Here is a 27,546-nt window from a genome sequence, read left to right on the forward strand (position 1 = left end):
TCGGTTCCTGGAATCCCATCATTAGAGATGAACCGTGACTTTATTTTCTTTTTAACCGAGGAGGTTTCTAGACCTGACTCCATCTTGAAAACATGACCTCAGAGCACCTCAGATGCTCAGAAAATCCTTGTCCGTTCCCAGAGGATGTATAAAAAGAGCTCATGAACTTTGAGGTCCTCTCCACGCTGAGGAGGGAGAAGGGAAGGCTGGTGATGCCATTTGCATTTGCCTTCTGTATTAATTTGCAATGAGAGGAGCTTCATCACAGCCTATCGGGCTGGATGAGCTGGACTCATTGCACATGCAAAGGCTTAAATTTTAAACTGGAGTAGGAAGAGAGCCCAAAAATGCAGAAAAAAGACAAAGTCTTGGGTTTCCGAAGGTTCAGCATCTTCCATGCGATAGTGAAGATCCAGGAATAATGCCATGGTGCACACAGAGGAGAAGAGATGGGATCCACACCACCACACATGATGTTTTCCCGGGGAAACTGAGGCACAGAAGAATTTGGCTGTACTGGAAATCTGCAGCGCAGCTGGTGGCTGGTTGTAAATGTGCTGAGCACCCTTTACTGACATATTCTCACCTTAATAGGTGAAAAAAAAAATGTCTGCGGCATGGGCATGTCTCAGAACTTCCCTGCAGTCAGTAGATAGAGCTGGAAACATGGCACAGGGATGTCTCTCCAAGCCCCCTTCTCCTTTCTGTTTGTCAGTCCTGGGATTTGCTGTCTTCACCCCATATTATCTGGGCTGGAAAACGGATGGGAAAGCAGCACTGGGCTGGATTCTCCATCCAGAGCATTCCCAGAATTTGGGAGTCTCTTCTTATTTTTTTCCCCTCATTCATTCTGCCATCAGTAGAGGGGAAGAGCAACATGATTCCAGAGAAGAAAACACTTGAACTTGCTCACCAAGCCGAGGCAAAACCCTCTGGGCAAGCTCTTTTTCGTCCCTTGCATTTGGATACAGCTCAGCATGGAGCAGCCATCCACCATGGTTCAACCGTGCTGTGCTGCCACGTTCCCATCCCCAGCATCCAGGAGTTTTTCCTCTTTCAAAACCAAATAGAAAAGGAGCAGATCAAGCTTGGAGCCAAAACCCAGGGAGAAAAACCCCTCTGGTAATAAGCTGCGTGCTGAGCATCTCCCTCCTCGCCCCTGCGCCCGCATGTCTCCATCCCGGGGAGCCAGCTGCGGCGTGTAGGAGAAAACGACCCTGTCACGGCTGTCTGTGCTGTGTTATTGTTAGTGTTACGTTACAAATCCCCTTTCCATGCGGAGGTCCCGGGGGGGTCATAAACGGGGGGGGGGAGGTCAGGACCCTGCCAATAAACAGGACCCCCAGCCCCACCACGGCCTCCCCACCGCGGCTGGAGCAATGCAGATGGGATTTACCCGCTTGTTTGCAGACTTGGTCCTCCATATCCTGGCTCTGAGACCATCACCACCCATTCCCATCCAGCCAGGACACATAAATCCCCTTGGAAATACTGCACTGCAACTGTGCAGGGGGGCCAATGTTGCTTGCAGCCACTTGCAGCTTGATCTATAATTAACCACCTTGCGGAGACGAAGCTTTTAAAAATAGATATAAGCACAATTGTTGTTTTCCCCCATAATTAGTTTATGTGTTTGGTTGATATTGTTGCCTGGTGGCAGCCTTCAGCCAAGTATTGTTTTTCAGTGTGTATTCCCTGCACAGCTCAGCGGCTATTTGTAGGCATGTAGTATCAAAATATCTTAAAATAAATTCCAATGCGGATGGAAAGTCAAGGCTGATGCTCTGGGTTGGCTCCTTCTGCACAGTATCGGGCAGCTGTGCAAAGGCTTTTCGGCATCTCCTCCTGAAAAGAGGATTTTGAGAGCAGCCCAGCGAGAGACGGGCTCTAACTCTGCTGCACTATTCGTGATCCTGAGCAGCGGTGGGAAAACGGTTAACGTGAAGATTCCCACAGGAGAAGATCTCACCAGATCCCATTAGGAAGGTGCACAGTAGCCCATGAGGCAAATATCAGGAATGCTGTAACCTACAGACTTCTCATCATCTTCCACTGGCCTGGACCAGGCTGCTGAGGATATTTCTCATTAACTGAGAATGTTTCTTATTAATGTGCGGATTTTTATGGCTGCACAGGGTGGGAAAAGGCTAGAGAAGCAAAAAGCACCCAAGTGAGGCCCAAAACTGAAGCTCTTCTGTTTGCACTCCCCTTTCCCACAGTCTTCTCCAGCACCTTCTGTCCTTCCATGGCTTGGGATGATAACCATGAGTAGATGTTTGCAGAATGGGAGAAAACAAAAAAGGGATGCATCCACCATGAGGACAGAAATAAAACCCCACAATAAATCATAGATATTTTGAAGACCATATAGTCCAAAGCATTGAGGTTTCTAGATTATTTAGGAGCTTGAACCTCACTCAGATGCAGGTCTTGTAAAAAACTCCACCTGTGGCTGCTGTGGGAGGGTTACAGGGGTGGAAGTGGCAGTTTATTGCCCAAGTCTGAGTGACTTTCGGCGATGCCTCTGAAATCCCACGCCCAAAGAGCAGTTTGCTGCCCACGGACTGAAAGATGGTCCTCCCATGCTTGACTCACCCATACGGGTTCAGCCACTCCGAAACCACCTTGCAGGTAGATTGCTAATAGGAAAAAAAAAAAAAAAAAAAAAAAAAGGAAAAAGAGGAAAAAAAAAAGAGAAAAAAAATATTAAAAAATGGGAAAAAAAAAAAATAGAAGGAGAGAAAAAGGTCTAAGGTGGATGGAGCTGCTCAGCAAAAGCTGGTGATGAAACATCTGGGACTGCTCTTAGGTAGAGCATCAGACCAAACTTCTAATAGCCAAAATCTGGTTAAAACCAAAATTTCTGCCATTGCAAACTGAAACTTTTCAGGAGGGTACAGTTCACATTCGGCTCATAAATCTGAATCTCAAGGAGTCGATAAGGGACCTGCATTTCTCGTTATATTGGGCCATATTGCCAGGGATGTTCAGCCCTGAAGTAGAGGAAGCTTTTGGGTAGGCTGCTCTCCATGCGATGAGGTGCATCGGTTGTTTTAAATGTCTCTTTTACTCTGCATTTCTCTGAAAAGCAAATACTGTAGATGCAGCAAAGAGATTTCTACGAGTCCTCTCATGCTGAGATCCTGAGTGTTACCATGTACACCCAAAAAAACTGAGGCAAACAGCGCGGTGACTCAGAGGTATGTGTGATATCGGTTTCGGGTAGATGTGAAAAGAGCTCCCCGTCTCATTTCTGCTTGCGGGTCGGGTTGGTAACAGCTCCTTTTTTAAAGGCAAGAGGTTTGGGTTTTTTGTTTTCTTTTTTTTTTTTTTTTTTTTTTTTTTTTAATTTTCTGTGTTTTGTTTTGTTTTGCTGATGCTTTTGCCCAGAAGCCGAGCGAAGTGCTGGTGATCAAGATAAAGGGCTGAATAGCAACGGAGGACCCTGCAATAGGCAAAACAAAATATATAGGCGTAGAGAGCTAAGAACCGCAAGAGCCAGTACTGGGGTGGTGGTTGGGTCGGTGCTTCTGCTCCAGCTCTCAGGTGGAGAAACCTGGGGGATGATTCAGCTGGAGCAGAAAATGGTTTAATGGGCTTCAATTCCTTCCTCCAGATTATATTTGCAAATAGAAATGGAGCATCTCCCCCGTTAAAAACTTGCAGATCGATGCAAATCTATTGAAAGGAGTTGAGGTCAGAGATGAAAACGCAAGAGCTCCTGGCCCAGATGCTGCAATAAGCTTTATATCGGGGGATTTTAATCCATTTGCAGCTCAAAGCCTTTAATCACATAATTTTTCACAGGAGGATGACAGTCACGATGTGTTTTGCAAGGGTGAAAAACCCCCTATTTTTAGAAACAGGGAAACTGAGGCACAGCATGGGGATGTGCTTTGCTTGCATGGATGGGATAAATCATGGCTGCAATATTTCACATTTATTGGAGGATTTTGTAGATCATTGTTATGGTTTTGGTGGAGTAAATCAGGGGTTGATAATAAACCAGTAAGAAAAGAGTCTTGTGTCCAGGGAAACTTTGACAATGAGTCAGGGGAGGAAATGAGGCTGGAAAGGTAAAGCTCATCTCCAAAAATACAAACCATTGTCTATTTTGACAAAGTCTCCCTTTTTTGAAGGCAGCTGATATTTTCCCATGTAAAGTTGTATTTTGTCTTTTAAAAAGAGAAGCTGCCTTGCCTGTTCAAGTATCCCAATAAAGGTTGAATAAATAAATAATAAAGAATATGTTCAATAAAGAACGTATATATGCATCCTCAGCGAGTGCCTGTCTGCCCCTTGGTCAGATGAAGAGGTCTGCCCAGAAGCATCAGCAGCTTCAGATGAAAATAAACTCTCCCCTTCCTCTCCATTCACTTTTTGTCCCGAAACAGGCTTTTCTTTAGAAACCATAAGCCTCCAGGATCAGAAATATTCAAACTTTCCAGCTTTCTTTTTATGGGCAAGTTGGAAAGAAAGCAGACAACCTCAGTGACAATTTGCATTTAGTAAAATCCCAATTTTCCACGGATATATTAATATTTTTTTGATCAGCCACAAAGCCTTCCCCTCCATGAGAAAATATTTTAAAGGCCTCAGAAGAAAGGAGCCATTTGGGTTCAATTCAACCTAAATACCAATAAAAAAGCAAAGAGCCTCCACCTTTCTCAGTCTGTTTTGCCAAGCAGTGAAGGGCTGGAGCATCCTGGGGACCAAGGACTTTGCCTTCGTCCCCGCTTTGCCCATATTCACACTGAAAAGAGGTTTATTAATGAAGCCTGGTGTAATTATATCCCCTCCCCATGCTACTGTAACCTTCAACAGTTGCTAAATGAATGGGGTTAGTGCATTTGATCCCCATTTTCCCTCCAGCTCCATCCCCCCAGCCCCAAATTTCCTCTTCCCCACCTCATAAAAGGCTTTTCTCTCCGAGAAATGCAGTTACTATTTTACTGATGGGGTCAGGACCTTTCTCCTTTTTTTTTTTTTTTTTTTTTAATCCATTTTATTGCCCCCCGGGGAGTGAGGCTTTCCATCTGGGGAGATGTGTAATGCAATCCAAAAATAACAGCGCAGCCGGAGAGATGGAGAAATGGAGATCGACGGTAAAAACCCTGCACCAAAACACCCATCCCGTGGTGCAGGACCAGCATTGTACACGTTTGAGAAGATTTATAGATATATATAGGTTTGTCCCTTATCCCAAAGGCACCATTCCTGAGGGTTACATGCTTAAAGAAACCCCCAGTTATTAAAAAAATGAAGCGAGTGGATAGAAGCATCTTAAACTAGCTTTGGCCCCAGAGACATCTTGGTAATTTCTAGGTCTGGGCACTTTTCCCCCCAAAAATCTGTATTTCAGTGGAGATGCTGGGCAGCATTTTCCTTGTAAAAAAAAAAAAAAAAAGGGGGGTAAAAGCAAAAGCTGTTGTTTGGTCTTATTTCATCCTATGCCCAACACCGCAGAGCCCGAGCCGTGTCCAGATGTGTGGGCAGATGCTGACAATTCACCTGATAATGATGAATCCAGTGAAACGCTGCTGTACCCCGGCACAAGGTGGATTATATGCACCTAAAATAGTCCTTTTTTTTTTTTTTTTTTTTTTTTTAACTTTTATTAAACTTTCTGTGCTTCTTGCTGTGTCTCAGAGCCCGGCGGGGACCCAGGCTCCATGCAGACGCGAGGCCCCGCCGGGGGCTCACCCCAAACCCTGCCGTGGAGGGGCTGCAGGTCACCAGCTCCACCCGCACACTCATCTTTGGAGCACTGACTCAGCCCGCCATGCCAGCCCGTAGCAAAGCAAAAACGCTTTTCCTCCAAAAGAAGTGGGTGTGTTGGCAAATCCACCCTCCCCCTCCAGCTCAACCTTCTCGGCGCGCCGCTTCCCTTATCTTCTGTCTCCGTTTTGCTCATCCAGGGCTCGAAACAGCCTCTCCCTCTCCCCACCCACCTGCCCTCTTTTCCAGAAAAGAGAAAAAACTATAAAAAGAAGAGTGCCCTTTGGCACCGCCTCATCTTCACCTCTTGCCACCTCTCCCTTACGCTGGCGATTGGGCACAATCACTCTGGTCTATATGATGCTCAGCACAGGCTCCCGCCTCTGCATTCATCCTTAACAATCATTTGTGTCAGTGTTATTATGGCCAATAATGTAATTAAGGAGAGGAAGGCATCTCTCCATCCTTGCACGTTCAGGTCTTGCTGTTATTTTCAGCGTGGGCTTCTCAAAGTGGTACCCAGCACCCGAACCTTGCAAATGCCATCAGGATGTGAGCACGAAGCCCCAGGGGGCTGTACGAGCAGTGCTACCGGACCGGTGTGTGCTTCTAAGCCAGGTAAAAAGAGCAAACTGGGGCTCAGGACGGGGAGTTGAAGGGTGTGGAATACAGAGTCCCTTGTGCAGAGCCCTTCAGACCACGCCACCGGTGTGCACACGCTAAATTTCATTGGAAAAAACACATTTTGAACCCAAACCCACCCAAATCAGTCAATTGAAACAAGCCAAGAACAACCTTGACTTTGGAAAGCTTGTCCAGCCCGGGGGTATTTCCCCACGCCAGCTCCATCCCAGTCCCCTACACCTCTGCTTCCACCCTCCCCAGGGACTGATCTTTTCTGTGTGAAGCCGTGTAATGGCCCAACAGGCATCAGGTGACGCCTCCAGCCCTTTGAAACCCGCGCACGAGGTGGGAAACGGTGGGTTTGGGCATCAAGAAAACACCTACAGAAGCTGCCAGGCTGCTGAGGACTGACCCAACTCATATCACACACCACCCGTCCCCAACCCCTGCGCATCGGAGGGGGTGGGAAAGGGATGAGAGAGTCGGTTTCAGGCTGATAATTCCATATGGCACGGGAGGTTTCTTTAAAACCTACTCTGAGCATAGGCTATGGGTCTCCTTTAAAGTTATGCCCCCTGGATATCCGTCAAAATGCCCCCTGCATCATTATTTTTTTACCTCCCAACCAAGTCTGTCTGCCTGCAGAGATGCCAGGAGAGTGAACGTCTGGGTAGCAGACGGCAGAAATCCACCCCGAAACCTTTCACAGCCCACACTAAATACGCTGCCTCCACCTACACCCGCTGCAACCCCTAGAAACAGCTATTTCTGGCAAAAAAAAATCACACCCCTAACTGACAAAGCTATAGCAGCATAAATACCGATGAAGGATGTTTAATCTATAGGCAGAACATAAAGCTGAAAGTTTCCTGTGAAAAACTGGGATAGGATATGATGGACAGGGTGTCTAGAGGGGGGGATTATTTTATTATCTATGGTTTATTTAATAAACAGTGCCCAAATGTGCAAAGAGGATGCTTTTCAAGCCGCTTTTTCTTATTCTTCCCTTTGTTAAAATGGTTGCAACTTCCAGCCAGGAAACAAAATTCAAATATTTTTTCCCTTTGCAACCAAAATAAACATCTATTTACTTTAGAAACACCACTTGGAAAGAAACACGTAAGCTCTCTGCAAATCCTCCATCCCTCAAAGCTCCCAGAGACCCCAGTAACATCATTTTAATTTGAAATGGAAAGGGGGGAAAATAAAGGTTAGAAAAAGAGCCTGATCCTCACACAGCCCCATTTCTCATCTCGCTGCATCACTCCTCCTTTAGCTTTTTGAAAGAGTTTTTTCAGTTTTGAAATGAGTGTTCACTCGCTGTTTGTTGCCTCAGAAGGTGCAGAGAAAAAGGTCTCAACCGGTCAGATGCACGGCTCTTTCCATTGGTGTGTTTTAAGAAAATAAGAAAAAAACAAGGTGTGGGCCTTTTTCTCCTCATTTAAGGAAAAATAATAAGTAAAATATTAAAATTCCTTTTTTGTTTTGGGGTTTTTTTTTGGAAGCAGAGCTGACCCCCAGCACAGCCAACACCACTAGAGGGCCCAAAAAAGTGTTTCAAGGGATGCTGGTGCCTTCCTATATGTGCTCTCTGTATCCACTGTCTTAAAAATGGCAAAGCTGCTTGTGCATCCCCCAACGCCTCAAAAAAAAAATATATATATATAAAAAAATTAAAAAAAAAAAAAAGAGTACCAGAGGTTATTTGGAAGGATTTTGCTACAGAGACTTCTCCAAGTCTCCTACAACAGCATATCTTACATATTTTAGACTCCTTTAGCAATTGCCAGTACCTTTATATGTATTTATAATCCACATTTTGGGTATATTTGTACGTGTATAAAGTTGTTTTCTATCAGTACAACTTGCACGAATGTAATTCTCCTTCTTGGGTGGAATTCAGCTCCTGGGCTGGAACTGCCCCACGCTGACCCTCCTGCCATGGCTAATGCCCGTGGGCTGTGGGACCCCATCAGCTCCAGGCAGCCGCGGCTGAAAATTGATAATTATTTCTCCTGGGGTTTTTAAACTGCTTTTCCACATTCCTCTGTGAAGTGAAAAAAGGAACAGCTTTTCCTGGCATTCTTCTGTTGTGATATTTGGTTTTCAACTTACAAAATATAGAGGTAGAGACCCCACAGGAGCAGACTTGAGGGTATTTTGGCTCCTGCCATAAGGACCCGAAGGGATGCTTCCGAGGCAGGGATGCTGGGAGATGTTCTCCCCAGCCATTTCCGAGCTGTCATCCCTAAATGATATCTCCACTTCCAGCATCCTCTGCCCCTTCCCAAATTAACCCTCTCATTTAGCTAATTCCCAGGGGGGGTAAAGGCATTAAGAGCAAGCGGTGTCTCCTCGGAGACACCATTAAGGAGGAGAGATGGGAAATGCAATCTTTAATAGGGGCAGTGATGAGGGGAGAGCTGGAGGAGAAAGGGGGAGTGAAGAGGGATTTCTCTGTCTTGGTGAAGATCTGGCCACACTGCTCCGAGCTCAGCCCTATAGAGATGCAGGTGTGGGTTACAAGGTCCAGCCCTGCTCCCTAATCATTTTGGACCGTAGAAAAGTGTGAGTCTGTAGTCCGGGGGTGAAGCAGAGCCTTCAGGAAGGTGCTACCCGCCTGCAGGAGGCCACTAGAAATGGGTTTTGGCTCGCAGAAACCTGCCAGCTCTCAACGGGAGGATGCTCTTGCAGGCAAGCTCAGAGCCGAGCAGCCAAGGTGCAAAGTCCAGAGACCAGAGCAATGACCCCAGCCCAGCTTCTGACCTAAATGAGGGGACTTCTGGGGCCAAAATCACTGAGGTCTCCGTCCTGCTAGCAGTGATGCTCAAACACTTCCACACACCGGTTTAAAAAGCCCTTTTGTGCAGGGGTATAAGCCCCAGGGGGGACATTTTGATGCCCAGCGAGCCTCTCCCAAGGGCCAAAATGGAAAAATCAATGTATACGAACGTATCTGAACCACGGGCTGGTGTTTGGGAGGCAGGTCCCAGCAGAGCAGCTTCCTGAGCATCCCCACGCCGGGGGACCACGCTGTCTGGGGCGCAGGAAGGGGCCGGGCTCCCCTCCAGCACCGCCACGATGCTCTCGCCGGCGGTCACGAGCGGACAAGATGTTTCCTGCAATTCTTGCTGGCCCTGACCTGGTTTTTGTTATCGAGTGAGGTCCTGGTGCTCGGCACCCCCAGCAGCCAGCTATCACTGACCTTCCCTGCTGAAATCGAGCTGGGCTGCAGCATCCCCCTTTACGCGGGTTTATCTGCCCGTGGCTCTCGCTTCCTTTGACGTCTTTAGATTAGCACGGTGCAGAGGTGGCTCCGTGAGGTGGATCACACAGCTGGGGAGCGTCGCAGCCTCCCGCGTCCTCGGGAATTGTGGCAACATGCACGGATAACCCCATGAGGTGCTGGGGCAGGGTGTGAAAGCCTGCCTGCCTCCAGCCAGCTCTGGAAGAGCAGCTGAAGGTGCTCACGTCATTCATGAGCAGCTCCCTCCCTACCAAACACCTCTAATATTGCATTGGTGTAAAGGCCTGGCTAGGTTTAGGGTGTCCTTGCAAAATCCTGCAAGCTTTGGTGTGACCCCTCCTCTCCAGGCTGTTGGGATGCTCAGCGTGAAACCGTGGTGGCATCTTAAATCCCTCCGTTGAACCTCAACCGGGTGCTGTGTCCCCTGCCACGGCAAACCAGCACCCGTGGAGGCACCCGCACCCCTTTTTTGGGGAGTGGAAACCCCAGAGCTGGCAGCAGGGAGCTCCAATTACCAAACCCCCGGAACCCAGCCCGCACCAAACTACCCAACCCCACAAGGAAACCAGCACACCCCACAACACCCACCACCCCGCAGAGGCCAATTCCACCCCCCCCAAACCCCCAGAGCCCAGCAGCATCGCTGCGTTACCCGCCCGGCACGGCGGCCTTGGCCCCGCCGAGCGAGCGGCTCGTCCTCGCCAGCCTTTTCCATCCTCCCCCTCCCTATTGTTCGCCGGAGCCTGGCCCTGACCCCGAGTATTTATAAACCCCCTTTCCGGCGCGGCATTGTGTGCCGGCAGCCCCCGCGAGCACCCCACGTCCTGGATGAGCCGGGGCTTGACTCCTCGCTTCCTCGCTTTCCTGTTTACGGGGCTCGGGAGGAGCCGGTCCCGGCCACCCCTCAGAGACATCCATAAAATCTTATTTATCCTTCCAGCGGAGAGAGGGACAGCGGCTTGGGATGCGCCCGGCGAATCCATAAAGCTCCCCAAATTTGGGGAAAGATGGGCTGAGCCTGGATGTGCTGTAAGACATCCTATCGCTATGGCAAAGGGATCAGGTGGATCGGCGCCAGCTTGCAAACCCGGGTGGGTTTGTCCCCAGACTGTTCACCCACTGCAGAAAAAAAATAGGTGTTGTCGGTGGGAAACAACTGCGTTGTTTTTCTGTCTGTCGGATCAAACCCTTTCTATATTCATTGCTTCCTCCAGTACAGGCGTGCTTTGCATGAAGCAATAACATCTGGGCTATCTCAAGTCCCTTTACCTCCTTGAAACACTGTGTAACCCCAAAACAACACCCAGGCTCAGATTTGGGTCCAAAATGGGCTTTTTATTCTCTCCTAGAGCAGGCAAAGGATTGTAGCCCAGTGGTGCATGGCCATGGCCATGCCTTGATGCAGGCAAATCTTGTACATGTGCTGTATTATGAGAGGGAAAAAAAAAAAAATCTACACTCTGGCCTGGTATCGTGTGTGAAATAGTTTATTACAGCAAAAGAGACCTTTTGCCCAAATACCTTTTATTGTTTGGGGAGGTAAATTATCAACGTTGGCAAAGGACATTTGCTGGTGCGCGGGTGTTGCCAGGAGCTCGCAGGCATTTCCCCCCCCTGCCAGTGACCCCTGCGACAGAGCTGGGCCAAAACAGGATGGGGTTTGGGCTTCTCTCCGCTGAGGGATTCATCTCAGGCTGAAAAAAAAAAATAAATTGGTGTTTAATGAGAAAAGGTGTGTCAAAAAAATGTGAGCACCCGACCCCAGTTTCTGTTGCTTTTGCTTGAGCGCGAGGGTTCCCCCGCCAACGCTGTGATGCTGTCCTGGCAGAGGAAGGGCCGAGGCATAGGGAAAAAGCATTTTGCTCGTGCCAGAAAGAGGGTAAAATTGCCAAAAGGAGGAAAATCAACCCGTGGGTTTGCTCCAAATGGGTTGAGATCAGCAGATTGGACAGAAGGGTGGCTCGTTCCCACCACCGTCCTCTCTGTGCTGTGCAGGGGGATGATTTATCCCCATTTTTTCCACTTATTTTTTGCCTAAACAGAGACATTGCTAACTCCATAGTTTGCAAATGTTACCCAGGGGGCCCAACTCCATCCCCCATCCGACATCCTCATTATCACAGTCCCCTCCCACCGCCCAAAACCCCCCAGTGCAGTCCCAGCAGCCGGGGAATTAAACAAAGCCAAACAAGAACACTCCCAGCGTTAATCTAACCCTTACAAAAGCTGGGTGGAGCGAGCGCTCCAGGAAACCCCCATTAAAAGCCATTCATTAGTCAAAATGCTGTATAAATAATTGTCTTTGCTGCCGGTTCCTCAGCCCTCAACCTCTGGGTCCAGGTGGGGACGTCAATCCCTCCGTCTACTCATCGCTGGAGGAACACGAGTCCTTTTTTCCCCCCTCCGACGTGCAAACAGCGACATGCAAACAATAGCCTTGCGTCAGCCCCCGTGGCTCATGAAGCTCCAATATTTCTGGTTTTTTTCTTTTTTTGTTTTTCCCCTGGTCCTGACCCAACGATGGAGAATTACCCCCTGAAATCCCACCTGGAGCCCCGGCTGGGCTGTCAGATGTGCAGAGCCCATGGCTGTCATTTAACATTTATTCTTTATCTGGCTATGACAGGCAAGGCAAATATATTTCCAGATGTTTCCTCCCCCGGAGCCCAGCCCAAGGTTTTTGGGTTTTTCAGTGTTGGGTTGTCTGCTCGGCCAGGCTGGCGGTGGGCTCACCTGCAGAAGGGGGCAGCTGCCTGAAAACATTGATTTTTTCATTAAAAAAAAATAGGAAAAAAAAAAAAAAGTTTAAAAAAAAAAGTCCATAGAGCTCCTATGAATCAATATTTAATATCATAATAAAAACTTTTATTAAAAAATTTCTTATTTATTAGGTCATTAGGTATCACTGTTTGTGGGGTTTGGGGCAGGGGAGAGGGACGGATAACACGAATAATTCCTTGTAAGGAAGTCAGTAGAAATATTACCACATCGCAAGAGTGTTCATCAGAGCTGGCCTTTGCAAGGAAACCAAATTTCCTTCACTGAGGATGGTAACAAGGTGGAAACTCAGCTGAAAGCTTGCACATGCACTCCATAGGTTTCATCAATTGCTGGTAGGGAAGGGACTGAAGCAGCTCCCAGTATGATTTTAAATGTGTTGGTCTTGGCAAGACTAGATCTCATGAGAAATGTAAATTAAAAAAAAAAAAAAAAAAAAAAAAGGCTTTAGTTTTCATTTTGAATTTTATTTTAATTCTAAAGCAAAATAGCATATGCATTTTCCACGGAAAGCTGGCGTCTGGATGTCACTGTCTCTGAGGTGGAGCTGGCGAACCAGATCCAAAGCATCCCACCCACATCCTGGCAGGAGGAAGGTCCTGCTGCCAGCGTAGGTTGAGGCTTCTCAGCGCTGTAACTATTTACTCGTCTGCTAGACCTGCTTCAGTCAGTGCAAAATGAGTTTTGCCTTAGCACCGTGCATCCATTTGCCAGCGTAAATCCCACCCTGCATCACCTTCAGCACCCTGAAACTGCTCCTGCAAGCGGGCAGCAGCTGGGGAAGGGAAGCGAGTTCTTGGAAGCAGGGTGGAACTTTCGGGTGACAGAAGTTGTGCATCTGGGAAGGTGGGGGTTGTGTGATATGGGAGTTTCCAGCAGGCAGGTGTGTATTCTCTCAGGACAAAAAAAAAAAGGATGGTGCTGGTGATCCACCTCAAATGAGCAGGGAAAATACAGCTGATGTAGTTGAGGCTGGAGATCCACCTTCTTCCCAGATGGTAGCCAGGATGCTTCTGAACGAGCTCGGAGATCCTGCCGTGGGTTTACGGCAAGTATTTTCTCCCTGCATTCATCATCCCTTTGGGCTTTCCTGGTTGAGTCCCTACACAAGTCCCCAGCCGCATCAATGCTCCTGGTGCTACTGATGAGTTCTCTGGAGGTGCCCCCATCATTCTCTACTCTTTCCCTCATTTGGAGGAAAAATATAGTTTCTACCTGGATTTGAAGCCTACAGTCAAGGGAGATAAACTCCGTCTCTAATTAGTAAGGAGGAGCAGAGAGAGAGAAGAACAGGGTCATACATTGATGGTGTAATTGAAAAAACCCACAGTTCCTCCGTGTCCAGAGGAGACTTCCCAAAGCCTTCATGCACCACAGGACATCAAGCCCAACCGTATTCATACTGAATGTCTAAAAAGATCTGAAATAAAGTGACTGGAAAGGAAAAGCTTTCTTTTACTGACTAGTTAGTGGCAGCTACGGGAAGTGGAATTTCCCTTTATTTATGTTCAGGTCATTAGAAAGAAACACTCAGAGTTGTGGGTTTCTTTATCTCCTGGTCATCTAGATGAGAGGGTGGACAAGCGCTCGGTGGGGTGCGCACTCGTGTTTGTTTGCTAAGGGCGGGATCCATCTTGCTTAGCCCAGGTCACCTGGCACCGAGACGTCTCTGTGGGGCCGATGCCCTGGATCCCATGGGGACCCAGGGACCTGGCTCCAAAATCAGTGCCCTGAAACTATTGGAGTAGTTTCAGAGAGCTTTGCAACCACGGAGGCGGTCAGGTGGAGGTGGTTGCACGTGCCACGTCCTCACCACGCTGAGCAAGCAGGGTTTGGACTACCCGGGGAGGAAACTATTGGGACACGCAGGTTTCATTTACCCCCCAGCCTTTCCTGAGATGTGGAATAAATCTCAGCTCGATGGCCAGAGCACCCACGGGGTTCGGTTCCCCTCGGATCGCCCTTGGAGCTGCTGTGTCTCCCAGGTCCCTCTCGCTGCACATCTCGAGGCGGCGTCTGCACAAAGCCACGTCGCAGCCTCCCACGCGCTCCCCTCGCCTCGCTGCTGTGACTCAGGAAACCAGAGCCTCCCCGTTTGTAAACTCAGCAGCTTTTATCAGAGCCCAGGCCCCAGCGCAGGGCTGGGGTGGGGGGGGGAGAGGACACAGGCTGCTTTGTTGTGCAGGCAGGCTGGAAGGGAGGAGATGGCATGAGACCTAAAAAATGTCCCCAGGCCACAGCTGTATTCGTGGAGTCCACACAATGGGACACTGCCCACGTAACCCCACCCATTTTACAGATGGGGAAACTGAGGCAAGGTCTGACAAGGGAAATAGTGAACCCCGTGGTATGAAAAACCTGCCTGATCTTCCAGATTTGTTGTAGAAAGTCACCTTAATTCTGTGTATCTGGTTCAGACCGGTGGCTCTCACTACAGACGGGCTGCTTAAGTGGGGTTTTTTTCCCAAATATAGGCAGATTTTCAAAGCAATTTGGCTCATGCCTAACCACACTGTGCTCTCATTCACGCTGCTGCGAGGCTGCTGGCTCTGTGGTCTTCACCACGGCGTAAGCAGAGAGCAAAGGCTTTGCAAGGCACGTCTACCTGTCCCCATCCTCCCCCAGGCCTGGCCCTGCAATTTCTGCTTACATGAGGTCACATCTTTATCTTTAATATAACATTATAGATGCTTAGGATGGTGCTGTAGCACTCGCAAAAGTGGCTTTTCTTCTCCAGGGAAGAGATGGCTTCAGCATGGGTATGGCAAGAAACATCAGAGGATATCCCAGACCTCTAGAGCCCACAGCAGATGCTTCAGGATGGCTCCGTGGACCGTTTCCAGAACCAGCATCCCCAAGGCAATCTGAAGTTGTCTGGGGGGTTTATTTTACCCACAGGAGGTGAAGAGGTATCACTTATAAGGATGGGGTTTCCTTCCTACAAAGAGAGCCCGAGCATAGCCCTGCTGCCCTTCAAAATGAGGATGAAGCTCCAGGGTAAACACAAATATTGCAGCGATTCGGTGGGAAAAGGGGTTTAGAGGAGCAGGAGAGCTCTGGGCACATGGTGTGAGGACAAACAAGAGATCTTAGCAGCACAGAGAGGAAGAAACCAACGACAGGGATTTGTGGGAACACTTTTTGATGTTTAGAAGCTATAAAATTGGTGGTTACACCAAATCAAACACTTACTGGTTTGTTGTTTGTTTTTTTTTTTTTTTTTTTTTTTCCCAATTCCAATGAAGAGTTGCTGTGGCTCTTCGTGCCGAGGATGGGGGGAGAAGGAGCAAGGAGGGTCAGAAGGGGGAAGATGGCCCGTGATACATGGGATGGCGAGATTTTGCAGAGCCATTCAGCCCTGCAACAGGGGAATTTGGGGAAGAAATTCAGATTTTTTGGCCAAAAAGCCCCAAATGTATGTATGTATTTATTTATTTATTTACCTTCTTAATTAACATTACTTCTGCTGGGGAAGGAAACTAATCCCCTTGAAATTTATGAGATTTCAATGAAAACCAGATCCTTGCCCCTCCTCAGATTTGCCAAAACCTCTTGCATCCATTTGTGTGACAGCATCCCCCTCCCCACACCAGGAAAATAAATGTCACTTCCCCACCAGGCCTTCCAGAAACATTCCCAAGCCCTGATCTCTTCCCCCTTGTATTTTCTCCGGGATCACCCAGGCTATGAGGAACCAAGAGAAGCAGATTATTATTTAGACAGAAGGATAAACACTGCTGAGAGGAGGACACATGCATGGAACAGTGACATCTCCCCGCTGTAGGTACCCATAGGGACCTCGGTGTGGGACCCTTGGTGGGTGGCTCTGGGCAGGTCAGCTAAAGCCCAGCTTAAGGCCATGGAAATCCAATAGTCTCTCCAAAACCCAGGTCCAAAGACGTTTAGCTTAAGTCCAACTTCCCCAGGGGCACATACAAAAATACTCATCAATGTCTTCACACCAGCATCACTGCAATGCCACCGGGCGCGGAGAAACACTTTGCTCCCTTCCTGCCTCAGTTTCCCCAGCAATTCAGTCGAGATTAATGATCTTTTCCCCCTCGGCTCAGTGAATGCCTGTGTGGCACAGGGATGCCTATAATAAATATGCTTTTTTAAATGCCATTCTAGCATTTAACATCTTAATCTTCATAATAGAACCAGCAGACTGGCGCCTCTGCACCATGAGCCATTAGAAATCAATTGTGAATCTCTTGAGGAGGGACAAGCATGGAGAGAAGGCTGTCTAGTTTTGGTTTTGAGTGCTTGCTTTCACTTTCCAGCACACTTGAAAGCTCTGGCGAATATAAACAGGTCCCTAAGATTTGACCTGATTGTTTTATTCCCTTTCCATCCATGCGCTGAGCAGAAAAGGGTGTAGAAGGGCCACGTATCCACCAAACCTCATCTGCAGCTGGGAGATGTGACCTGCCAATATCGATAGATCATTAATAACAGCAAAAGGTGCTTGGGAAAAAGAAGACATTCTAGTGAAATTAAGGAGTAAAGCAGGAGAATTCAGTGCTCTGAATTGCCTCACAGGCCGGAGAGGGCTGCGATAAAGCCTCGGTGGGTTCCCCATCCTCTGCAGCCACATGCCTCTCCAGGAGTTGTATATACATAGCCCAGACATAAAGAATTTGTTAATTTGGGAACTACAGGATAAATTTCCTACACGGGTCAGTTCAGAATGTCTCACCAGTGCATTGTATCCTCTAAAGCTTATAAATCTATTAACTCGGGACTGCTAAGCTAATTACAGCTGGTTACACTTCCAGCTAATAAAATATTTGTCATTTTTAAAGTACATGGGAGTTTTTCTTCAGCTTAACCAAATCACTCTGACAATCCCTTGAACTAAAGCGATTCCCAGCAGAATTTTTTGCCAGAGGTAGGAAAAATCTGATTAGGTGAGGTGATAAAAAAGGTGCATTCCTGCCGTTTTCCCAACTGGAGCATAACACGGTGGTTGGAATTGATGTGTGGCTGCATCGCTCCAGCATCGCTCCCACCGATAATCCAGCAGCATGAAGCAGGGGGATGGAGGTGCGAGGAAAGTCTGGGTTTGAGCGTGCAGACACCTGTTGGGCACTTAGGTTCAAGAGGATTTATCATTTTGGCTTCATCCTTAAGTCAAGTCTTGCTGAGCCTGCGAGGATTCAAGTTCACCTGGTTGTTTTTTTTGGTATTTGTTCATCTCCCAGTACACTTGAGACATTTTTAATGCAGCAAAGGAAAAAGAAGCCTTTTGAATGAGTTTCTGCATCTACAGACAGCTTGTTGGGGTTTGTTTTGTTTTGTTTTGTTTGGTTTGGTTTGGTCTGGTTTTGTTTGGTTTGGTTTTTTCCCTTCTATCTTCTCTTATTTTTTAATGGACTTGATAAAAAAAGGAAATGTATTAGCCAAGTCCAGCCCATGTGTTTTTAATAACTCAATTTAATTAACATCTCCCAAACTGTCTTATTAAAACTAAATTAAATCCTTCTTTGAGATGTTTAATAGATCACACAGACTTTGTGCAGAGACAACTGCAGCTGTGGGAGTGTCAGAAAAAGGAGCTGAGATTTTCCTTGCTCACCTTTGCAGGGGCCAGACCCTCTCCTTCCCCCATTTCCAGGCCACTGTCTGGGTCTCCTGCTGGGATAAATCAGCACTAATTTACTGGAGCTGGAGAAAGCCAAGGGGTAGAAATGGGCAGTAGCTGCCCAGCTCCACAGTCTATCCTGAAAGGCAACAAAAACTGGCAACACAGCAAATTATGCAGAATAATTTTCCATGGCGTTTTCCATTTATCTAAAGCACCTTTTTGTAAGATTACTTTTTGACTTAAAAAGACAAGGATGCTCAGGTTAAATACGAATTACCATTGCGCTGTTTACGATACACACTACGTGGCAAAGGAGTTTGGCTTTGGGTTTCGCTGGAAATTCGACACTTTTTGAAGACAAACAGGGAAGAGCAAGAAAATACCAATTTCTTTTGCAACTGTGTGCTCTCACAAGAAGTCAGCAGGAAAGTGCCCGCTCTAGCACCTTTGTCTTTTGTTGAGAAGCTGGTGCCTTCTCCTGGTGCCTTGTCCCCATCATCTCTTCTTTCTGTGCCCTTTTCTGATTACTGCCCTTTGCTTCCTCTCCACTTTCTGTGTTTTTTCACCTTCTCCCTCACCTCACCCAACTTTGGTGGATGCTCGCACACCGCAAATTGTCCAGGCAAGTGCTTCTGATGCTTTTCCCACCAGGATCTCCAAAGCCAGAGACCCAACAAAGACGGCATCTGCTTTCTGTCACACCTGCCAGGCAAGGCTTAGATCTCCTCCAGTTTAAGACATGTCGGTGCATTAAATATATCCAACCAGATTAAAACCATGTTCAAACAACGCTCGCTCGTGGCCGCCGTGGCCCAGAGGGTTGGAGTTCAAAGGAGCTTGTTGGGGGCGATGGCCTGAGATTTGCACAGCCCAAAGCTGCCGGCGGGGCTGCCTGGGACCTCTCGGATGGATGGACAGGACTGAAACTGCTCACCGGGGTTTTTAGTCGGCATCTACCGGCTCATGCCGAGCCCCGAGGTGATGTCAAACACATGGCCGAGCTCACTCCCGGCGCTCGGGATGGATGGGTTTGGTAGCAGGGTTCAGCTCCTGCTTTCACCGCAGGAATGCAGAGCTGCCCCGACTGGATGGGGGCACCCGTAATGGTGGGAATGGCCGGCCCCAGGAGATAATGTCAGTCTGGAAAACGTCTAAACTAAATATTGAAGACACTGTGCGAAACAGCAGACGCAAAGGCCGTGGCACTTGGGGAGAGTCATGGAAGTGGGCTCAAATCCTTTAAATCCAGCTGGCCAGAAGGTCATCTCTGAGGGGGGCTGGAAAGTCCCACTCCTGGGTGGGTATACAAAGCCTGCTTTCCCTGGGCACACAGAAGCAGTGGGAAGTCTGTGATTCATTTATTTGCCAGCCCGAAAGATGCCGCCGTGCTCATCAAAATCAACACTACTTGTCAGCCAAGAGCACGGGGCAAGCAAGGGAGGGCTGCCGGGATGGGTCAGACACAGGGCTCCAGCAAAAAGGCATTTGAAAAACAGATTTAAAACACAGTAATTGGTTTAAAAGCCATTGTTTCATCATTTTGCTTTAAGAGCGATTTTAAGCCAGCAGCTGGTTGTTTTGCAATTCTGTTGACAACGATTTTCCAACCTCATGTCCATTCCTGCTGACGTTCATGGACTTATATCACCTGGAAATCTGCTCCAAATGTGTGTCAAACAGCATTGTTTACTGAAGATTTTTAATCCTCCATTTACAGCTTCTCTGATGCACAGTTATGCTGGAATCAGTAAAAGCATCTGCAAAAAGAAAAAAAAAAAAAAAAAACAAACCTTTGTAAGTGGAAAGGGAAGGAGACTTGAATCATCGAGTGCTGGAAAACTTCTCTCATCTATTTGTTCCTGAGCCTGACATCTCAAAAAAAAAAATAAAATAACCAAGCAACTTTCCAAAACTCAGAAAGGGGGGTCTGAAAAGGTTAATCCTGGCACAACTTTACCATCAGCCCTTCTGGAAGCTGTAACCCCATCGGAAACTGTTATCTTTGGTTGGGTTGGGGTGCCTCTGAGTGCTTTGCTAGAGGGAGGGAGGAGGATTAGCCCCTGACTGTGTTTGCATCTTAATTCCTTTTAATGCTGGGAGATAATGATCGTGTGATAATTGTCTCAGAGCAGGGAAAGATAAATATTCATGGTTTCTGTGCCATTGCTGGGACAGAACCAGCCTTGCGCTGACGCCCCATAGGGGAAAACTCCCTTTTCCCTAAGAAACATTTTAAAAGTTGATGGAAAAGTATTGCTGGCCATTTTTCCTTGCACGACACCTTCCAGGGGCAGCCCATGACTTCTCCTGAGAAGGATTTTTGGATACTTTCTTCTCATCGTGGGGATACAGTTTTAGGGAGGCAGGATGTGACATGCGGTGATGGCTTCAGCAAAGGGTGGCACCTCCACTGGGTCTGGCCAGGACACCCTGAACGTTTCGGATGAAACATGATGGTGTTTCAAAGCTGGAGCTCTAGCTAGCAGAGTGACTTAGAAACTGAGCTCTGCAGGTTTTAAAGTTGCTATTTTCTTTCTATGAAGTGTCATTAGAAGCTCTTACTTCTTGGTATCAAAAAACTGCTTTTCCCTTTCCTGGTAATTCAGATTAATAGCTCTCTGGTAAAGCCAAGTGTTACCCTTCCAGCATCCCAAGGAGGCCGGGTGCCATCATTAAAGGCATGCTTGCAGAAATTCAGGTAAAAGAGGAAAAATGTAGACATTTTCCTCTCTTTTTAAAAACCTCTTTCCCCTCCCTGCCAGCTTGGCCTTTTAAAATTGTTTCTTTTCCTTTCCTGGAGCGAGTTTCCTGGTTGTGAGTGCGGTTCACCTTTTAGTTTTAAAATTGAACTTTTCTTTTAGAAGAAAAATTTTCAATCTTAAAAAAAAAAAAAAAACAGTTCCAGGAAAATGGCACGGCGAAAAATATAAATCACTGTCTTAAGTGAAAAATAATGTCAAAAAACAAAGGTATGAACAAGCCACTTATTGAACTACTTCTGTGCGATGACAATATGTAACCATCCTCCGCAGTTTTTTGGTTTTTTCTCTTTCCCATGCTGCCTTCCTTCACCCCAAGGACCCTTTTAATGGTGTGAGCACCACGAAGCACCCGTGGAAGTGGGGTCCCCTCGCGTGGACCCCCGGAGCTTCCCCCTCTCCTCTGCATCAATGCGATAACCTGAACTTCCCAGGGCAAGCCAGCTCAAACATCAAAGCTGTGGGGAGTCGGGGCTGGTGCACAGAAGCCGGGGGCTGGTTTCAAGGGTTTCAGGTGGCGAAATCCCCCCCAGTGAATCTCCAGTTTGAACCGGAGAGGTTAATGTGGCCATTTATAGATGGGAGCAGAGATTAGACATGTTGAAAGGGGAGAGGAGGAGGGACCCAACATTGCTTTTGATCCCTCTCCGCCGTTCCCCCCAAAAGCCACCATGTGCCCAGCACCTGATAAACGCTATTTATAAACCTGGAGGAAGAGAAGGGAGGCCATAAATCTTCTCGCTTTCCTTTTCTCTACAGATTGAGAGGAAAATTAAAACCATGCGCTTGATTTCCCACGGATGCCCCATCCTCCTGCCCAAGCACAGAGGTGGCTGCGGGGACCTGCAGGTCCCAACCCAGTGATACCCAAATAAATCAGGAGGTGAATTCCACACACTGGCGAGGGTGACGTTTCACTCAGGTGAGATACTCCCCTATAAAACTAGCGGGGAAGAAATTTTTATTGATGTTTTGGTGGGGTTTCATGTAAAAAAAAAAAAAAAAAAAAAACAAGGCTCCAGGGCCATAAACTTTGCTGCTGAACCTTCAACTCCGTGGCTCCTCTGAGGACCTTATTCCCTCATACTACTATCAAATCCATTTTATTGGAAAACAGAAAGTTGATCGCTTCTGGTAGGGAGCCAAACCCTTAATTTTACCAAGCAGGAACCACAGAGTTTCCAACAGGCTCATGGAAGCTGCAGTAGAGACTCTGATGTCTAATAAAGGGTTGGGCTTGTGCTGCAGCCCAGCACCTCCACGCTCATGATAAATTTGGTTGCTGGACCCAAAATCCTGTGTGGAAAAGTGGATGCTAAGCAGGCAGCGTGCTCACACAACAATACACTGCACCACGCTGGAGTGACAATGCCCCACTGAGGTGGCTAGAGTTATTTGATGGGGAAAGCTGCTTTCTTTGGAAGCAACGGGTCAAAGGCCGGTGCCACCAAATGTGACCCACACGGATGACCTCGCATGGGGGCGAGGAGCACATCCAGACACCAAAACTCATCACAGGAGCCGTAGAGGCAGCAACGGGGGGAGATGGGGAGGGAACGATGCTCCCTCTCCCCATCCCCACCGAGCGAGCCAGGGTGAAAGGGGAGATGTGCTGGGCAGAGCCAGTGACCCAAAAGGCCACAGGAGAAGTAGGACCAGATGTTAAACAGAAGCTTGCAGTGTTGCTGTGGCCAGCAGGAGCCTGCCCTGGAGGAAGTGACCCCGCGTAAGATGCATTGTCACCAAAATTTCTTAACATGAGATGGCGGCTAACTGATTAGGACGAGCTGCCCAGGGGCAGCAGCTGCTAAAAATACCAGGAGGCAGAAAAACTGGCTCCTCCTGTCCCTGAAAAAAAAAAAAAACCACCAAAACCCAAAACAAAACAGAATTTGCTGTTCTGTTTACAAGGCAATAGAAACAGGAGTTTCCCCTAGTTTAGTTTTTTTTTTTGGGGGGGGGTGGGGAGGGTTCCCATTCCTCCATCCTTTCCACTGGTGGTGTTCAGCTCTGTGCCCTGGACCTAAAACACAGAGCCCGGGGATCCCTTCTGCCAAAAAAAAACCCACACAGAGAAGTGCTTTTTTATATGATTTTTAAGATGGGGAAACTGAGACATAGAGCAAGGATGGATAAATGCCCTCCCCTTCGTATCCTGGGGATGAGATGGCATTTCCATGCAAGCTTTCGTGCAATCCTGACCAAAATAAAAGCTGCTGCCCAGCTCCCCATGGACACGTGTGATGCCCTCCACCCGAGGCAATGCCACCTGCCACTGTGCTGCCCAACTCAGTTTGCATCCCCTTATTCTCTGCTGGAGCTAAAATAAATAAATCAAACAAACCGAGGCACCAAAATCCCTCCTAAAAGCCCAAGTTCTCACGACCAGCAGCGACCGGCCAGCAGCAAGGAGCCTCCCCACGGTGCTTTCCTTGGAAAAACTTGGGGTTTTTTATCCGGGTAGGATAATCAGAGAAAAAAAAAGGGCTTATTTCAAAGCCACAGGTGTCACAGTGAGAGAGAGGTGCCAGCGAAATTATTTCAATGTGGCTAGAGCGAGGGACCAACAGTGATGCCAATGCCTGGCTGTAAATGTGGGCATCGAGCCTCTGAAAGCCACGTTTTTGGGATGTGGTTGGGCATAAAATTGGGAAAATTGGCAAAAGAGAAAAAAAAAAAAAAAAAAAAAAAAAAGAAAAAAGGTAAAATACCCTCCAGCACCATCCAAGTGCATCCTAAGCCTCCCGGACCAGACTGCGCACGCAGGAAAATGGCAATAATTCAGTAAATAGGAGTGGGATTTGAAGCTTTGGGAAAAGCAGCGTCTGAAGTTTCCAGAAATGTCCCACAGCACCTGCGTAATATTTTTTCTTGCTGCCTTCCCCCTAATTGCATCCATCTGGGATGGAGTATCTCTTTCAACGCCGCAGTGCGTGGGCAGGAACCATTGGGTTTTGCCCCATTTTTTCTCACAGATCACAGATAAACATGACCTCTTCCCTCAGAGAGGCTCTTAGATGCTATGATAACGCAAATACATGGTATTATTCTTACGGCACTTTCAACAGAGCTTTTAAGACAGAAGTTTTTATAAAATAGCTGATTTTCATTGTCTTTCTGTCATGTTTTTGGGAAAGGGGGACGATGTTGAAGGTCAAAAGGAGGGGGCAATCTCAGCTTTCCTTGTCCCCCAGGAGCTTCACTGGGGGATATAGGCACTGACTGCCAACTCCTGTGCCTGGCTGCGTGCCTCAGTTTCCCCATTTATCTTAAGGAGAAACTAAAACTTCATGGCTAGGTCAGTTTTGTCAAAATCACCAGTGTTTAAAGCAACATTTCCACGTGCTGTCCCCAGGCATGACGTTCCCTCTGTCACACCAGCATCAAGCCAGCAGGAATTTCAAGAGGAAGAGAAATCGCTCCCACTAGACATTGAAACCTCTGGTAGAGGGAAAACTCCTACGAGACAAGGGGCCAGGGGGATTTTCAAAATGTTTGGAGTTCAGCATCCCCCCAGGGACCAGCATGAGGCTGCGGCAGGGGCTGGGATTGTCATCACATTTTTTTAACATTTCTATAAAACATCCAAGATTTCTTCTGGTGGGAAAAATCTGCAGTGAGGGAGGATGGTTGTTTAGGGGGCCTGGGGTGGATTTTTTTTTCCTGATTGCCATTTTCTTTGTATGGACGTCAAGCCCTGATGCTCCAAAACACCCCAGTGACTCCATATGCTTACGGACACCGACTTGAAAACAACCCTTTTGCTTTTTGGCACCACCTGATAAAGTTGTGGAGAGATTTATCTCCCCATCATGAGCCTCTACCAATCACTTCCTAAATACTGGGGAGAGGAGATCATTTAGCTGTCATTTCAGAGAAGCCTCATTAAGTGTTTTGAGCATCCATCTCTCCTAAGTGCTCATATGGTTCCTGCGACTGCAATGTCTTGAAGCAATCTTCTTCTGAGCTCATCCCATATAATGTGACTGGAGAAGGGGGAAAGGTCCAAACCTGCGACACCCAGGGATGGAGAAGGGTGGGGAGCAAGGATTTAAACCCGATCCCCCGAGTGGCATCTCTGTTTCTCATGGCAAAACATTTGGGATGAGAAGTTTTAACGTCAAGCGTTGGCACCAGAAATCGCAGCGGGACTCACGGAGGTCTCCTTGGATGGTGTGGCTCTGATGCCACCTTGACACCCTTAGCTCCAGGGTGCCACGAAACCACTCAGAAAATGGATCATAGGAGGATTTTCTCTGCCCCAAGGTCCTAACCTGCTCCCCCCTAGCCCAGCCAAACCCTGTGTAGGGAGTGGGGTGAGATGGTCAGAGAGGTAGAGGAAGGAGGTAGAAGAGGGAAGAAGAGGAGGGAGACTCAGGGCCAGCAGATTGCTGAGGTTTCTGCTGTTGTTGTTTCTATTTTTACTCCCTTTATGTTTTTCCAATTTCGAAATTCCACTTAAAAAAAAAAAAAAAAAAAGCCCTGCCTGGAATTTCTTTCATGCCCCGTTCTCAGCCTGCGTGCGTATTTCCCAACGCGTTGTCAAGGGTTGCATTGACTCAGCGGGGACAAGAGCCAGCTCTGGTTTCTATTACCAGTGATTAATGCCAGGGAACATGTTTAGACTCCCAGGGCTTACATGCTGCTCAGGGACTCGGGGAATTTTTTGGTACCAGCTCTGGTAAAACCCTTCATTCCTACGGGGCGGTCGGGTTCACGTTACCGGTCGGCGTTTTGAAGTCGGCTCCCCGGGAGGGTGGGAGCAGGGCGGCAGGGCAGGGCACCCCGAGTCCCGGCAGCTGCGGGGTACCCCCCGCTTTCCCTGCTCTCTGCGGAGGAGTTCTTCTTGCTCTGGTCCTCATTTCTTCCGTGGGAAACCCAGTGGTGTAATACGGGGAGGAATGGGAGTGAGCGGCGGTAAGTTGTTCGCAATGGCAATCGTGAAACAAAGCAGATCAAAGCAGTATTCCTCCTTCCCTGTCTTGACAGTGTAGTCCTGGGGACATCCAGAAAGCCAGCTCCAGGACCAGCATCTTCCTCACACCCAGCGACTCTCTGCTAACTTCAATCCCTTCCCTATCAAAAGGATTACTAAATTCAATTTTATTTTATTCCTTATACTTTTATTTGCTTTCCTTTGTTCAAATTATAAAGACCGGAGCTGGCTACTCCCAAATCCTGGATGGTAGGGGGATTTTAGGAGAAATCAGAAAAGCTGGGAGGAGCTTCAGGACCATGGGATGAAAGCAACCCTGTCCAGTCCATGAGCACCAAGCTCGGCGTTAGGAGCCCCCATGCTCCCGTGGTTGGGCTTCAGAGATGAAGCCACATCTCCCCAGGGAGGGTTAAACCCCATGTTCCCCTCACCCAAAGGGACCATGGCAATTCCAGCCATGCTCGTAAGGCTTTCCCCATGCTGGGTTAATTGGACTAGCCCCAGGAGGAAACGCTCAGGCTCCCCAGACTCCTTCCCCAACAGATGTTAAAATAATGCTGCATTAGAAAATAAAGTTTCCTCTTCCAGGTAGCTTTAGCTGTCAGCGATGTGGAGGTGAAGTTTATCCTCTTGTTCTTGATGGTATAAATCCTTTCCTGGGCTTCAGGCCAAGGCAGCTGCTGTTGAGGGGCCGACAGATCCTCAGAGAGTTAATTCTTCCTGCCCTCACACCAACCAGCCTGGACCTACAGGGAGAAACCCCCCAAATGCCTTGAAACCTCATGGGTTTGCCTCATTTCCAGCTCCTGGAAACAAGACTCCTCCCTGCCCAGAAAAACAAGGTGGCCTTGAAAGTGCATTAATTATTCAGGGTACATCGGTGGCATCACCATGCACCAGCAAGGCCTCGGTAGGTTGGGTCACGTCTCTTCACCCAGGCAGATGAAGATATCCATCCCTCTTGGCTGACTCCAAAGTTTTGGATGGCCACCGAAAACTCCAGTCATCAGCGCTGACCGCCAACAGCCATTGCACTGGATTGCAAACCCTTTAGAAATCCCACTAACTGTGATGATTTTCTAAAGATTTTCCATTTTGACCTCCATCCCGTGCTCCTTCCGAAATAATCCTCAGGGCTGGGATGTCTTTGGAGATAGAGATTTCTGCCGCTTGAAATACTGGCACAGCATTGCTTACAGACCTGGAGGGAGATGCCAGCAACCAAGTCATATCTGACTTGCTTTCCTAGACAACAATTAACTGCTTTACCTGTTTATCCCTCTGCCTTCCAGTGATGAGTAACTTCTCCCTCACTTCAATCATTTCAGTGTTGTCTTATCAGCTTCATCTCAGAAGATGCAGCTCTTTATACCTGCCCGTGGTCAGCTATTTCTAAGCTTTTGAAGTCATCTTATTGGAGGGTTACAATTCTCAAAGCAAGATCAGGGCTTACTTTTGCAGGCAGAAGGAGCTACAAGATGTGGAAAGGATGGAAGAAAGAGCCCCTGTGCCATGCTGGGAAAACTGCTTGGGATACAGTCTCCAGTACCTGGCAGCCTTTGGGAGAGAAAGATGATGGGATTTTCTGGAGAGCTGGTCAAAACATGTTTTGGTTTAATTTGGTTCCTCTCCGCCCCCAGAAAATTGTTATTTTTCAGTTAAAAGTCAAACTCTACCCAATTTACTCCCACACTGAGTATTTCTGTGCAAGTCTGTGTTGATTCTTTCCCCTCTTTTGTAACGTCAAAACCAGAATTTCTATGGAAAGCAGACATCTCTTAGAAAAACCTAGGAGATTTATCAGAAATCCCATTCTCCACCTAGAAAATTGTCTTGAGGGATTATTGCCCTTTCCAGGAATGCAAATTATGCCCTTTTCAGGCTTTTCTTTCATTCA

This window comes from Tyto alba, unplaced genomic scaffold, assembly GCF_018691265.1.
Source record: "Tyto alba isolate M040663 unplaced genomic scaffold, T.alba_DEE_v4.0 Super-Scaffold_32, whole genome shotgun sequence".
NCBI lineage: Eukaryota > Metazoa > Chordata > Aves > Strigiformes > Tytonidae > Tyto > Tyto alba.